Here is a 15,073-nt window from a genome sequence, read left to right on the forward strand (position 1 = left end):
AAAAAAAAAAAGAAAAAAGAAAAAAGAAAAAAGAAAAGGACCCAAGGAGCTGAAGGCTTTTGCAGCCCCATAGGAGGAACAACATGAAGCAACCAGTACCCTGAGAGCTCCTAGGGCCTAAACCACAACCAAAGAATATACATTGAAGGAACCATCGCTCCAGCTGCATATATAGCAGAGGATGTCCTTGCCTGGCATCAATGGGAGGAGAGGCCCTTGGTCCTGTGAAGGCTTGCTGCCCCAGTGTAGGGGAATGCCAGGATTGGAAAGTGGGAGTGGGTAGGTTGTGAGCATGGGGAGGGGGAATGGGATAGGGAGTTTTGGAGGGGAAACTGGGAACGGGGATAACATTTGAAATGTAAATAAAGAAAAATATCTAATAAAAAAGTCCACCCTCCCCAAAAAAATAGATTTGAAGAAAGAAACTAAAGTTTTCAGAAGATGGAAAGATGTCCTATTACATGAGTTGGTAGGATGAATGCAGTAAAAATGACCATTCTATTAAAACCAACCTACAGATTTAATGTAATCCCCAACAAAATACCAAAAAATTCCTTACAAATATTGCAAGGAAAATTTTCAAGTTTGTTTGGAAACCAGGAGAGCTAATAATGTTGAATAACAGAAGAACTTCTTGAGGTATCACCATACCCAATCTAAAGTTGTCCTATAGAGCTATAGTAATAAACACAGACAACACAGGGCCTGAGGGTGCTGTACCAGATGAGACCATAAAGCTAAAGGAGATGTGGACGTAAGTCTGTGTTTCTCATGGAGGAGCTGTCTCCATGTGAAAACCACCCGCCAATGAAAATTTAGTTTCCTCCAAGCAATTCTTACTGGAGAAATAAAAGACTTTTAAGGTAGACATCATGCCCAGAAGTAGGTGGTCAACAGAAAAAAGACTTAATGCTTCTCTCTGTAGATTCCTTGTCTCATAATTTCAGGGCCTTTTAAAAATTTTAATACATTTTATACTGTTATTTTAACTTTTTAATTTTTATTTTAATATACAAAAATATATTTTATATATGATCATATAACAATACACACACATATACACATATACATGTATATGTATATGTTATAGGTCCTTTGCACGTATATTGTGGATCTCCTGCCAAGGTATTTCTCCTGAGGAATCAGCCATGCCACAGGCAGGCCTAGCACAAAAGGAAATTTATTTAAGGGAAGGGATCCAGGGAGCAGAACAAGTACCTGGAAAGCGGTAGAGGCAGAGAAAGCGGGATAGACAAGTATAGAAACAGAGAGGTGAGAAGAGCTGGTAAGGAACATGTAGGGGGTGGAGAGGGGGGTAGGGGAGGGAGGGGAGGAGGGAGAGAGAGAGAGAGAGAGAGAGAGAGAGAGAGAGAGAGAGAGAGAGAGAGAGAGAGAGAGAGGGAGGGAGAGAGAGGGAGAGAGAAATAGCCCTTCTTGTGTTGGAGCAGGATAGTACCTGGCTGTTGCTAGGTAACTGTTGGGTGGAGCTTAGGGGAATTGCTAGCAATAACAAATTAAACCGTATTGGGGGGAAAACACATTGAAAAATATCTTGGAGAATGAGAATGGGAGTTCCATATGATATTCCTCTCATGCACACCCATGCTCCTACTATTAATGCATATATAAACACACATTAAAGTCCAGACAGAACTAATTTTCAGAAAATACAGAAAAACATTAAAACCATAATTTTTTCCTGCCCTAATATGCTTTGCCCAGTTAACTCCCATGTGAGTTATGGATGATAAAGGAGAAAGTAGGGTTGTCAAGCATTGGGAAATATCTCCACCAGTGCTCAAAGCAATCACTGGAAAGGCTTCGGTTGTGCAGGTTGCCACCTACGTCTCCTCCTATACCAAATAAAGTCTCTGGGAAACAAAGCAATTATCTCAAGGTCATTATGCTCAGAAAGGGAGCTCTTAACCATAACCAGGATGTAAGAGATTTGGAGAGAGTGGCACAAATAGGAAACAGATACAAAGCACAATGCCAGAATGCCTCCTGGGGCAGCCACCCTCAAACAGCCTGCAAAATGAAACTCAAGTGTTAATTGCCTTTAATATGTAAATACGAGTTGACCAGCTACCACTACTATCAAAAGAAACTGTATGGAAGAAAAGCAGTCTGGAAGTTTGTAATAATTAACAGTAGACCTCTAAGTCTTTTCCCTTTTAATTGCATCTGTTTGTTGGTGTTGTTCAATCTAGCACTAATTAATTCTTCCTTAAACAGAATGGAAATGTCTAAGGAAGTGGTTCCTCTTCCCACTGACATTCAAAGAAGTGGAAGTTGCTTGTGGGGCTGGTGAAATGGCTCAGCAGTTAAGAATACTGTCTGCTCTTCCAGAAGACGACATGACAGCTTATAGCCCTCTGTAACTCCTATTCCAGAGACTCTGACACCTTCTTTGGACTCTATTGACACTTCACACATGTGGTACACAGTATACATGTAGGTATAAGAATTGAGCAAATAGGGACATCTCATAAAAATACCAAGGAGCAAGGAATGTCCATTTAGCCTAAAGACAGAGCTTCAGAAAGGTTTACAGAGCAAACACCCACCCCCAAGAAATGCCATGATAGAGAAAATGCAACAGGTATCTACTACTCACCGGGAGGAGGAAGGTCAATAGAAACAAAAGAACAATGGGAAAGATAAAGAGTAACCAGCCCATGTTGTAAAATGTAACCAGCCCAAGGTGTAAGCTGTAAAACTCTGTTCTGTAAAGGTATAAAAACTTAGAGCTTTGTTTCCTCTTGGTCTCTCTTGTCCTGAATGCAGGGCTAGTATACTAGTTTCAGTAAAAACCTCATGCAAATTGCAGCGATCTCCCTCCATAAGTGGGGACCCACGCCGAATGTAACATAGGCAAAACATTTGTAAACATGAAATGAAAATAGTCTTCCAAAAGTTGTTTGTATGCTAAAAAGTTAAGGCATGTTTTGAACCTCTGAGAATGAAAAATGAAAAGAAAATGCTTGAAAACTATATGACATTTCAAGGAAGTTCTTTGTCTTGTTTTTACTGATATAATTAGAAATCAGGCTTCACTGTTGACAATATTTTACTGATTGAAAAATTAAAGTAGACAATGAGATACCAGATTCCCAACGAATAAAAACAAACAACAACAAATGCAAACAACGGTAGCCTCAGAAACCACGGCTCTTCAGCATTCTACTCTCCCCTTCATGGTCACTTGCTAATTTGTGGGGGGGGGCAAATGACATGGGGTGACATTGACAGAGAGAAGTGAGTGAGAGGGACTAAAGTCACAGGGACATTTCAATACCTTTTATTCAGGCAAGGAGATAGGAATTAAGTGCTTGATTTGGTCAAGCCAGCTGCAGTTGGCTAGATCTAAGACAAAAGAGAAGAAAGAGAAAGGAGGGGGTCCCACACCCCACAGCTTTTATCTCAAGAAAAATTTTAACTAAACTCAAGACAATGGTCAAACCCCAGATGCCTCAGGTTCTCACAACTTTCTTTCTCCATCAACAACATGGATGTGTATAAGCTCCTGTGTATGCAAGAGTATGTTCTTAGCACTGAACACACTCACCTCATGAAAGCTGCCCAACTCACCCACGTATTGGTTGCACATAAGAGACTGGCCACAGGCACTGAACTATACAGCACATGATGTGTTAGAACGGTAGGTTGCGTCAGACCATACCACACTAGGCCCAAACAATTCCATGTGTAAGAGGTTTAATTGAGAGGGAGAGGGGGCAGTAGCAGAAAGAGAGGCAGGAGAGAGGAGACAGAGAGAGAGAGAGAGAGAGAGAGAGAGAGAGAGAGAGAGAGAGAGAGAGAGAGAGAGAGAGAGAGAGAGAGAGAGGGAATGTTCCCATATATATATGGATTTTGACGTAATGGCCGCAGGTAAAGTTGGGAGGTGAGCCCAATGGATTTTGGGAATATGACAGCCGTTGCCCTGGCAACAGGTCTTGAGACCCGCCCATGCGACTCCACAGGCTTTGGAGGCCCTGATGCTAACAGCACATAGTGTGATGTTTGCCATTTACCCTGAGTGGTAGAGGCTGTGGCTGCATATAAACGTCGTCCTAGAGTGGTACTGTCACTAGCCCAGGAGGAGACAGAACTTCAAAGTTAGAAATGCAGTTTGTGCTTAATAAGTATTTACGGCACATCATCATAACATGAAAATAATTAAGTTGAGCTTACTATAGGTGAGAGAACACCTGTACTTGACATAGATCCTTCTCCAAGCACTGTTTGATGATTGCCCTTCTACTACATGTCTGGAAAAATTTGTGGGTCATTTTAATCTCTAGCGACCAAGGATTTGCTTTACTTTGTAGATTTTTCTCAATTCCCCCGAGAAGACTAGTTTATGCATTTTTGCCATTTTCAGAAAGAAGTTGTATGATGGCTCAGAGTAGAAATAGTGTCTTTCTTTAAAAAGATTTTATAACTCAAACTAAATTCTCGAATGTTAGTTGATTATATTTGAGAAGCATTTTTGTCTTCATCAGATTATCTCATTTAGAAATTAACATAATCTTAGATAATTAATGGTTATTAAACTTGAGCTCCAAATTTAAAATTATTTGTAAATCAATATACATGTAGACAAATGAATTTGGATTAATTTAAGCATCAAGGGCAGCTTATTAATGAAAACCAAGCAGAGTTCTGCATAGAGGCATTTCAGAAAGAAGTTATCTCAAAATGACAAGCATTTGAAGCTTTCCCAACTGAGGGAAACTGAAATCAGCAGAGAAAATGCAAGTTTTATTTTGGACTTTCAAAGGATTTTGTAAAACCTTCTGGATGTGTTGCAATACTTACTTACAATATTTGAATTGAGTTTTTAGTAGGGATTTAGTGATTTAACTTATTTTCTGTTTTAATATAAATATGCATACAACTATTTGAAATCATACCTAACGTAAAGTACAAAATTCTAATAGTATGGTGGTATTTGTGATACTTTTGCAACATCCAGTAGCAAGTTAGGAGAAGCTCAGGAAAGGTGGAGTCAAGATTTAGACCTGATATAGCTGGAAATTTGAAGTTCTCCCTAATTCTATTAGCACTGAAGGGTTTGCTGGATGTGAGGGAGCACAGCAACGGTATAATGAGCTGCAAAATGTTCTCTCTGGGAAGAGACCCCTAGAATTCTTCTGAGCTGCTACTTTGTAAAAAGAGAGAGGGAAGATAAAAGAAACAAAGAACAGAAACACCAGATAAGCCATGTCACATCCAGTAGAGCAATGTGCTGCGCTCACAGTATAATCTGTTAATAACCTATAAAGCCATGTGTGTCTGGGCATTTTACCTATATGCCCCATGTGAAAATGTTTCAGTATTTTAGCACTGAATTGTTATTATCCGGTGCCCACATCCGGTCCGTTCTGTAGCTGATAAAGTTGATCACAGCAACTTAATTCAGACAAATGAAATACACAATTGGGTAACAATGAGGAAAAAGGATGACCAAACGTAATGAACAAGTGCAATTTACCATCCGTGATTTTATTTATTATATATTTAAAATATAGTGAAAAATTTATTATATAGTGAAAAATACTTTAGAAAGAACATGTATATTTTTACAAGTGATGTCTTTTAACGAATTAACTAAAATGGAAATTGGCCAACATATTCTGAAGCTCAGTGAGAATTTAGTGAAAACTGAAATTTAGTGCGAGGATGTAATTTTCCCCAAGACAATGAAGTCTAATTTGGGTTCCCTTGATTTATTCCAAGAAGTACAAGGTGGTAAAGAATGTTTAAATTAACAGTGCTGCACTGTGAGATATTAACAATAAAAGAAGGAGCATTTAAAACATAACTAGCCTTGGAGTTTAGGATTCATAAAAATAGCATCAGCAATGCACCGCAATGCCTAATTATACTTCTTCAGCATGTTTACACCCTTTTTCTCATTGTCTTACTTTGGAAAACAATCCTGGGCACAAAATATTAAAGTATTCCATTGCTAGTCAAGCATTGCATAAACATCCAACATAACAAGAAAATAATTGTCTTAACATCTGTTTCTGGTTCAGTGAAATCCCTAGTTTCTGAAGTCCTTTGTAAAATATCAGCAGATGCAGATTTTGAATTTCCATGTCATGGAAGTGTATTATTGTTTTATAACCACACTTTAAAGTGTATATTAGAGTATGAAGAGAATAAAATACTTGGGATTTCTAATCTTACTTAACCATAAAAAAACATTATTTCAGTTTCTACCCATTCCAGTATACTCTAGGTTTCTTAACCTGTAGTCACATATAATTTATTCAGAATCACTCTGAATAGAAACAAGGGAGGAACGGTTCTTTGGTGGCTCTTGGCTTTTGGGGGATTTGTCAAGGTGGGGAACACAGGGCAGTGGGAGCTTGAGGTGATCAAGTGTTCATGTGGCCACTCATTAGGAGCCAGAAATCTCAAGTTGGAACAGGATGGGAAGAGCTCCAGCATTCTGCTCCTCATTCAGCCCTGCTCTATGTAGTGAAGGCTCTATATCCCTCCGTGTAAAGTCACAAGTTACCGACAAAGGTTCAACAATGAACATCCTATGACATTTCCGTTTAAAACCATAACACTTACCTTTCTCTCCTCCTTCTTTGGGTCTCTACTTCCTGTTTTCTCTTCCTTACTTGAACAGTATTGCTTAATTTGGTTAAGGGTTTAAGGAGCACATTAGGACCTGCAAGGACAGGAATTGTATTGTTCTTTATCCTTTCCACCTTGAGTCAGAAAGAGTACTCCAAACGTCTTGTTAGACAACTCCCCATTGGTGTCCAGTGACAAGAACCTTCTAGTACCCCAGTTATTGTCATCTGTCATAAAACTCCAAGCAAGAGATCAGGTGTGACAGTGATCCATGGCTTACTTCCATGTATTTGGGAAGCCTGTCTGGGAAATATCAAAGAAGATGTTTGGAAAAAAATGCAAGTCAAAGACCCCTGCAGCAGTCGGTCTCTGTGCACCGGAGTCTCATAGGGACCTCACAAAGACTCATTCATTTCTAGCCCTTACTATGGTCCTATTGTTAAGTCTCTCCCTCAAATCTTTAACAAGGATGTTTTCAGGCAGAGAAATGGTTTTAACAAAGTTTATTCTGTTGCCAGCAAAAAAAAAATGTCAGTGCCCTTCAGAGATAAAAGTGTTGAAGGGAGACAGCTCACCTTCTTTCTTGGACTTTCAGAAAAGTGAATGGTCTAGATCTAGTGATGTTTGGGAATCTGGAAATGAGCAATGTTGCTCCGTACACACCCACGGTCCTCAGCTTTGACTTTTAACATTCTTCTAAAAAAAAAAAAAAGTCTGGAGGACACACCTTGGTTGCCTAAATGATTTTTGTTCACACTGATGGGATATATTTGATTTAATCTTATAGATGTACTATTGTGGTATTTATCATGTATATAAATAGCAAGGGAGTATTTGTGCCTAAACTACATACTAAAATGCCTCCTCTGTGGTGGTCACCATTCTCCTTTGTCAAGGAGCTGCACATATATATTAATGATTTTTGTCTGACAGTAGAGGTTGCCTCACTGCAGGATGGTGGCTCTCCTTTCTTCAGGATCATCTTCCTTAGGTTAATAGCAAGTAAAGAACCTTTACTATGTATCTTAAAAAACAGTATTTCAACTTCCCTATTTGTTATTTGTAAAATCCTGAAAACAAGTCCATAAAATTTCATCATTTTTTTCTGATGGAAAACATGATTACTGAGCCTTACAGATAACCTATTGGCACAAGGAATGTTTTGAAATTCTTTAGAGGACCTGAACTGATAAAACAATCATAAAATTTAATTTAGACTAAATTCCATCCTGGTGTAAGCTCCTTCATTCTGTGCAAACACATACGGACTTTGGTTTCCATGGTTACTTGTTACTCAGTCCTGTGTTCTTTGTGGTTCTGCTCTAGCTGGACCAGATATAAACAAGACTAGTCATCTTAATGAGGCAGAAATCGAATAATGCTTTATTTGATGTCTGTGTAACACTTTAGAATACAGACAATTTCCTGTTAAAAGCACAAATTAAAGTAAGAACACATTTTCCTCTAAAAACAAAATGCTCTTTTATTACTGGAATAAGAACAAAAAATAAGAACAATAGATTTTATATGTATTTATATATCTGTATATATGTATATACATACATTTTTCTATATATGCATATACTCACACACATAGCATATATATATGTATACACACACACACATATATATATGTATATATGTATATACATATATATGTATATATATATATATATATATATATATATAATCCATTTATCTAGCCAGCATTTTTTTTATATAGCAAAAAGACAAACTTATTCTTAATCCTATATTGGCTCCAAAAATTTATGGAGTAGTTTATGTTTACACCATGTTATATGTTTGTGTATGAAGTAAAAGTGTTACCTTCTGTTTTGTGTGATTTGTTTTGATTTAAGATGAGATAAAAGACAAAAGTATCCCTTTTAAGAGCAAAAGTGTTTCAAGGACAAGTCTGATCTATAATAACCATGTTGATTGTTACTACTTCATGGGAAGCAAAAATACAAATTTAAGAACGGAGGTGTGCTTCAGTGGATATCCCTATACTTGTGCACATATGGGAAGCACAGATGGACAGTGGGTTGGATTATTTAAAGAGAAGAAGAAGAGAAGCTGGAGAGGCAGTGGATGGGTGGCTTGGGAGTTAAGAGCACATTTATTTGGACTCTGCACTTACGTTGAAAATTGAAACACTAGAAGACACATACATATAATTAAAAATAAAAGGCTTGTGTCTGGAGAGATGGCTCAAACGTTAAAAGCTCTTGATGCCCTTGCAGAGGACCTGAGTTCAGTTCCCAGCATTCACATGGCAGTTCATAACCATCCATTACTCCAGCTCCAGGGGATCTGCGGTCCTCTTCTGGCTTTTTCCTGCAGTCGGTCAAAAAACATAAATATAGGCAAAATACTCACACACAAAACAAAATATATAAATCTAAAAATTAAAAAGTAGTAAAAGCTTAAAAGAGAAGAGCAACATGTGTGGATTCTGAGAGACGTGGAAGATAGTGGATGTTATCATACTAATTGTGGGGAGCCGTGAATCTTGAGAGGCATTCGCCATGGCAAGATGGCGCCTAAACAACTGTTTGCGCATGTGTGTAGAGTGAAAAGACGCCATGTCACGGCCCACCCCGGGGCGTTACGTAGGGTAATGAGCGAACAGCCAATCATGAGCAGACACGCCACGCTGTGGGCAGATACCCTGCACTGTGGTGTATATAAGCAGTGCGGATTTTGGGTTCGACCCCTTTTTCCCTATGGATGGAGACAAATAAACAGTTGCTGCAGAAGGAACCTAGTGTCCGCGTGTCTTCTTCCTGGCGAGAGGACCACGCGGGCTACACATATACACATATGAATTGTATACATATACACATGTATGAAATTCTCAAAGAATAAATAAAATACAATAGCCAATATGCTATATTCCAAAAATAATACTTTAGTTGCTCATACAATGTTTGTACAGATTGTAAGAACCTGATATATTGAATAAGTCATCTGCACAGCAGTCCTGACATGGCTGTTTCTACATCACCCCTAAAATGTCAACATCTGCACAGCAGCCCTGACCCGGCTGTTTCTACATCACCCCTAAAATGTCAACATCTGCACAGCAGCCCTGACACGGCTGTTTCTACATCATCCCTAAAATGTCAACATCTGCACAGCAGCCCTAACACGGCTGTTTGTACATCACCCCTAAAATGTCAACATCTGCACAGCAGCCCTGACCCGGCTGTTTCTACATCACCCCTAAAATGTCAACATCTGCACAGCAGTCCTGACACGGCTGTTTCTATATCACCCCTAAAATGTCAACATCATCACACAGAGTAGAATAAAACTCAGAGAGCTGATGCTGGAATTTCATGCAAATAGCCTTTGATAGGTAACCTAAATATGACGTATTTCAAGAAATTCAGTTGCTTCTATTCATATGTGATGGACAGTGGAAATATATTATTTTATCATTATTGTCTTCTAATTGTCCTTGAAGATCCAGAATCTGTATCAGGAAGCAAACTGAGCATACTACCTTCAAAGAACAATGTTTGCTTTTATAGGAAAATGGACATAACTAACTTTCCAAAGAAACTTGAAGTTTCCACTTCAAGGAGCAAATAGAAGAGACTTTCTTTTATTTAAGAATTATAAGTTATCTATTACAAGTCGAAATACTGGTAAAACAAAAAATGTTGTTTTGCCAGAAATGTTCAAAAATGTCTCATGAATATTTTATAAACACAGAAAAACAAGTTGTAATACTAGTCAATTTTCTAAGTGGATTGCTAAATAGTTGAAAATTTCTGTATGATCACTCAAAAACGATTACTTTATTACATATAAAACAAAGCAAAATTTTGCAAAGGTATTTTTTAATCCAGAGAATTTACAATCACTACAAATCATGGAAAACAACTCTTAATTTAATGGTGAATAAGAATTAAAATAAATTAATTAGTCTACAGGAAATTAGACAAATCCAGTGAAATCTACAAACTTCTCAGTTACTTCAGTAGCAAAATTTGATATGTGATTGTTTGAAAGTTAAAAATTCGAGATGGTTTGGAAAACTTAAAAACATGGTGTTGGGATGGGGGTTTCCTCAGAGTTCTTGGGGATAACTCATTTTTGGGCTCTGGCCCTTGTCACAGTTCCAGTTTCACTGTCTTTTTCCTTCTTTAAAGCTGGTAGTGGCCACCCAAGCCCTTCTCTCTTAGCATTGATCCTGCCCTGCTGGGTTTCCCTGAAGTCATTGTAAGCATCTCTGATTATGCTAAAGTTGTCCAGACAACTCAATGGGATTTGTCTGGTTAAGGCCAATTAATAAACAAATTAATCCTGTCTGTAAATTTCATTTTAAAATATATTCTACAATACACTTACAGGTTGCAGAGAATAGTATATGACTATATATGATTGGTCTACCATCACAGTAAGCCATAAAACTCTCTTACATCTTGCCTCTTTGAAAATAAAATGCACAATTTAATATGGTTTTTCAAAAAAAAAAATGAAAGAAATGGCAGTCTCTGAATTTAGAAGTGACAAAGTTGTGTAGTGGTATGGTTTTCACAGTCTCTGAATTTAGAAGTGACAAAGTTGTGTAGTGGTATGGTTTTCACAGACTGAGATACAGTTGGTGTGGTCTTCACAGAATGAGACAGACTTGCAAAAACTAACTTGTAGTGGGAAGGATGGAGAAAATATTTTGGTCAGTTACAAAATACGAAAACTACATAAAGAAGCACATGTAAAACATGAAAAATGTATTTCATAAAATACTATTAATTTTATAATTTTAACTTTTTTTGTTGGCTCTTTGTGAATTTTGTATCAGGCACCCTAGTCCCACTCCTATACCCATGCCCTTATACCTACCCTCCCCCCTTGCAACCTACGTAAAGACAGAGAAAAACAACCCGTTGTGGAAGCTATACTGTGTCTCACTCAAACCTATAGTATTCCATTTTGTCCACATTTATTTTCATGCAAATGTTCACTGTAATGACTCATTTGTCTGGAAGGGGCCTCTGGCTTTTGGTTCTTTATCAATATTGGAATCTCACTGAGACTCCAACGCAGTATCTCGTTGCCCTGTGTCATGGAGATCCTCTAGTTTGGGATCTGTAGGATCTTCATATAGCAGCTCAGACATGGCGTAGATGACAGGATGGGACAATTCAAAGCCCTGGATCAGGGCCTGAGATGTATCTGAGATGATCAATCCACCAGCTCTTCCACTCTCAAGCCCTCCAGGCTGGCTCACCAGCAATCCCCGCAACCAGGACAAGGTCTACCCTGCTGCCCAGATGAGGTGCAGGATCTGCTCTCTGAGTGCTACCGCTGGGGAAGGGGAGACCAGTTCTCCTACTACCATGACCCCAGAGCCAGGTGGGGAGGGGGAAGAGGGAAGGATGACTGGTGGCCAATCTCAGGCTAGCTCTCTGATCGGAACCCTGACGTTAGACTCTTTTGGTCTCAAGCTGACTCTTTTTTTCAGGGCATGGTAGGCTGCTAATCGTTCAGATGTGATAAATAGGTCAGAACATTGACCATAAATACAGCTTCTCTCCTCTCTGCCACCTACTGACACACATGGCAGAAGCATCGGCAAGGCTTCTAGGGGCAGGCAATTTTATCAGTTGTTGTTTCTTTTTTTTAAATTAATAAATCACAATGGAGTTATCAAAGTAAATTAGTCATTACAGGAAGCTTATGAAAGCTGGAGCGTTATTCCTAAGAAAAGGAAAAATTCAGTTATTTTATAAACTGTAAAAAAATCTTCAAGGAGTAGTGGCAGAGTATTTCAATGTTTTCAGAAAATGAAGGAAAAAAAAAGAAAAACTTTAAAAACCTAACAAAGAAAACTGAAAATGATTATATCAATCTAAGTTATGAACACAGGGGAAAAATACTAATTATTAGCAAATGGCATCCAGCTGAATTGAAAAGACATAATTTATCATGGCCACTGGGGCTTGTTCATAAATGCAAAAGTGAATCAATACTAAGAAATCCATTAATCACTTCATATTCACAGACCTAATGAGATAGGTTAGTAACCACCATATAAATGTGACTGAACAGAATTATTATTTATGGCCCAAACATATGAGACACATATCTCAGCCACAACGTATTGTTAAGTAGCCAACACAGTTTAGGATATATGGATAATACAACTATTTTAAAACAAAGACAAACTTTCTGTTTTTTTTTTTTTTGTAGAAAATAATTTATGTATTTTTTCAATAAAAGCATAAGAAAAGCTGACATACATGTGTCATACATAAATTAATATCTGACATCCAGGCTGGCATTTTACTGCCATTGGTAATTGTTTAATTTTGTACAGAAAGGTAACTTCAATGAGTTCCCACTGGATAGATTGAAATGCAATGGTTCTATAGTTCTGACTTTTATTTTGAAACATTGTAGATTATAGACATGAATATGAGAAACAATCATTACTGCTATTTACATTTCTCTTAATTTTCTGATATTTTGTACAACAATTAAGTATAAAGGAGGCCTAAAAATAGTCGATATAAACCAGTACTATATGTTTGGAAATTTAAGGAACAATAAAAACAGAACACTCAGCTTCTCTTTTGCTTTTTAAGGCATAAGCATTGCATCGTTCTTTTTTTTTTTCATTGCATCGTTCTTTATGTCACAAAATTGATCCCCAAAAATTGCATATTAAGGTGTGTAAGAAAGCAAAACCAAAGAAATCACTTATCAGTACAATAAAATTATATCTTATCGATTCAATTAGTGTTGATTTATAGATTGACTGAAAAGCCCTGATTGAACCAATGACTCCTTGATGGAGAGGCTGGTCCACTTATTTTCACTTTATGGATCTGTGAGTTGGTAAAGTATCTGTCACAAACATTTGTTATGTGCACAAGCTGCTGAATACGTAAAGGGATTGGAGGTCCCTTTGCCACACTGAGATTATTGAAATAGGAAGAATGGAATGACTTTAGATGGTTATCCTTTGAAATTTTTGTGCTGACATCATTCCTAACATAATTGTTGAGAAGATATTGAAAAATAAAATAAAATATTGAAAACAAAAAAATCATAGCACATAATAAGCATCATGTTCAATTAAGTGAATTCACATAGATTTGTCTCCCAGTCTATCTTTTAATAGGGACCTAATTAATAATCCCTATTATCCTTTTTTATAATGTTTCGTAACATTAAATTTTTTTTTATCCATTATGGCAAAGTGCTTATTCATTTCAGTAAGATTTGTTGAGCAATTCGGATAATGTTAGATCTTGCTAGCTTTTATGAGAACTTGGGAGAGCACCTGCTGAAAGAAAGCAGAGCCGACGATGGAAGCCTGGCCTGGGAAGTTTCAGAAAGAAGTTGAGCATCCCTTGAAGACTTTATCAGGGATGTCCAATATTTTGAATTTTAAAAGAAATCTGTTTCTGGTCAGCTGGAGCTGAAAAATTGACCATGACTAGCAAAAAACCAAACCCACTAAAATAAAACATTTAATTTGCTGGGATATTGATTGGCTAGGGCTGAAGATTAAGAAGCAACCAGCATTATTGATATAAAATCTTCCAGGAAGGGTTTATCAGGGTCATTACAGAAAACGTTGTACTCCAGAGGGGGCTAAGTGTATACCTCATTCAGGAAGATGAATTCGGTAATGTGTAAGAATCACCCAAATGACACTTTGAAGGTATGAAGGTTCACGAAGCTCACTTGAGGCTTGGCACCGTTTGACAGGGACAGATTACTTACAGAGGGTCCACGCGAGGGCGTTAGTGAAGGTGCAGCCTTGGTTGCAGTAGAAGTCCCAGGACTGATTGGCTTAGTATCATGTGCCAGGCCAGAGTCCCTGAAGAGAACCCAGGAGAAGCTACTGTCAAGGTGAAGCCAAGTTGCAGTGGGGATTTGAGGATTTAGGAAATGTCAGTACTATGGAACAATTGCCAAGAATAGCAACTGCTGCGGAGTGGGTCTTTTGAACTGATAAGATGAACTGTGTGTTTTGTGGTTGGCAGAGGTGAAGAACTAGAACCGCCAAACCCTTTGGAGCCCAGAGGATGGTGAGTGGTTCCCAGATGCGAATCACTGAATTATGTCCACTGTTGGATACACTTTCTTGGTTGATTATGACTGTGTCTTAGTCTCTCCTGTTTAAAATAACAAGCATTAATTTATTCTTTATATTTTTAGGAGTCCACAGTTAAGAGACTTGGGGATTTTAGAGAAATATATAATTTTATAGATTTGGGAATTTTAGAAAGACTTTGGATATTTTAGTTAGAATTTGCATATTTTAGGTAAACTGAACTTAGGGACTTTTGGTATTTTTAAAGATAGTGAACTTTCTCTTGTTAATTAATTTATTTATTTACATCCTGACCACAGCTTTCCCTCCATTCTCTCTCTGAGTCCCTCCCTCTTTCCTCTCCTCTCCTCATTCCTTCTCCCTCTCTCTCAGAAAAGGAGAGTCTTCCTATGGATA

At 37.8% G+C, this 15,073-nt stretch overlaps 1 non-coding gene across 1 annotated transcript; it reads right to left on the reverse strand.

Moving 5' to 3' along the window:
• Nucleotides 1-12,075: 12,075 nt before the first annotated feature.
• Nucleotides 12,076-12,203, reverse strand: LOC116095201. The gene has a single exon (XR_004120518.1). It is a non-coding gene; the product is annotated as a small nucleolar RNA SNORA17 (small nucleolar RNA).
• Between the last annotated feature and the right edge of the window lie 2,870 nt (nucleotides 12,204-15,073).

This window comes from Mastomys coucha, unplaced genomic scaffold (assembly GCF_008632895.1).
Source record: "Mastomys coucha isolate ucsf_1 unplaced genomic scaffold, UCSF_Mcou_1 pScaffold17, whole genome shotgun sequence".
NCBI lineage: Eukaryota > Metazoa > Chordata > Mammalia > Rodentia > Muridae > Mastomys > Mastomys coucha.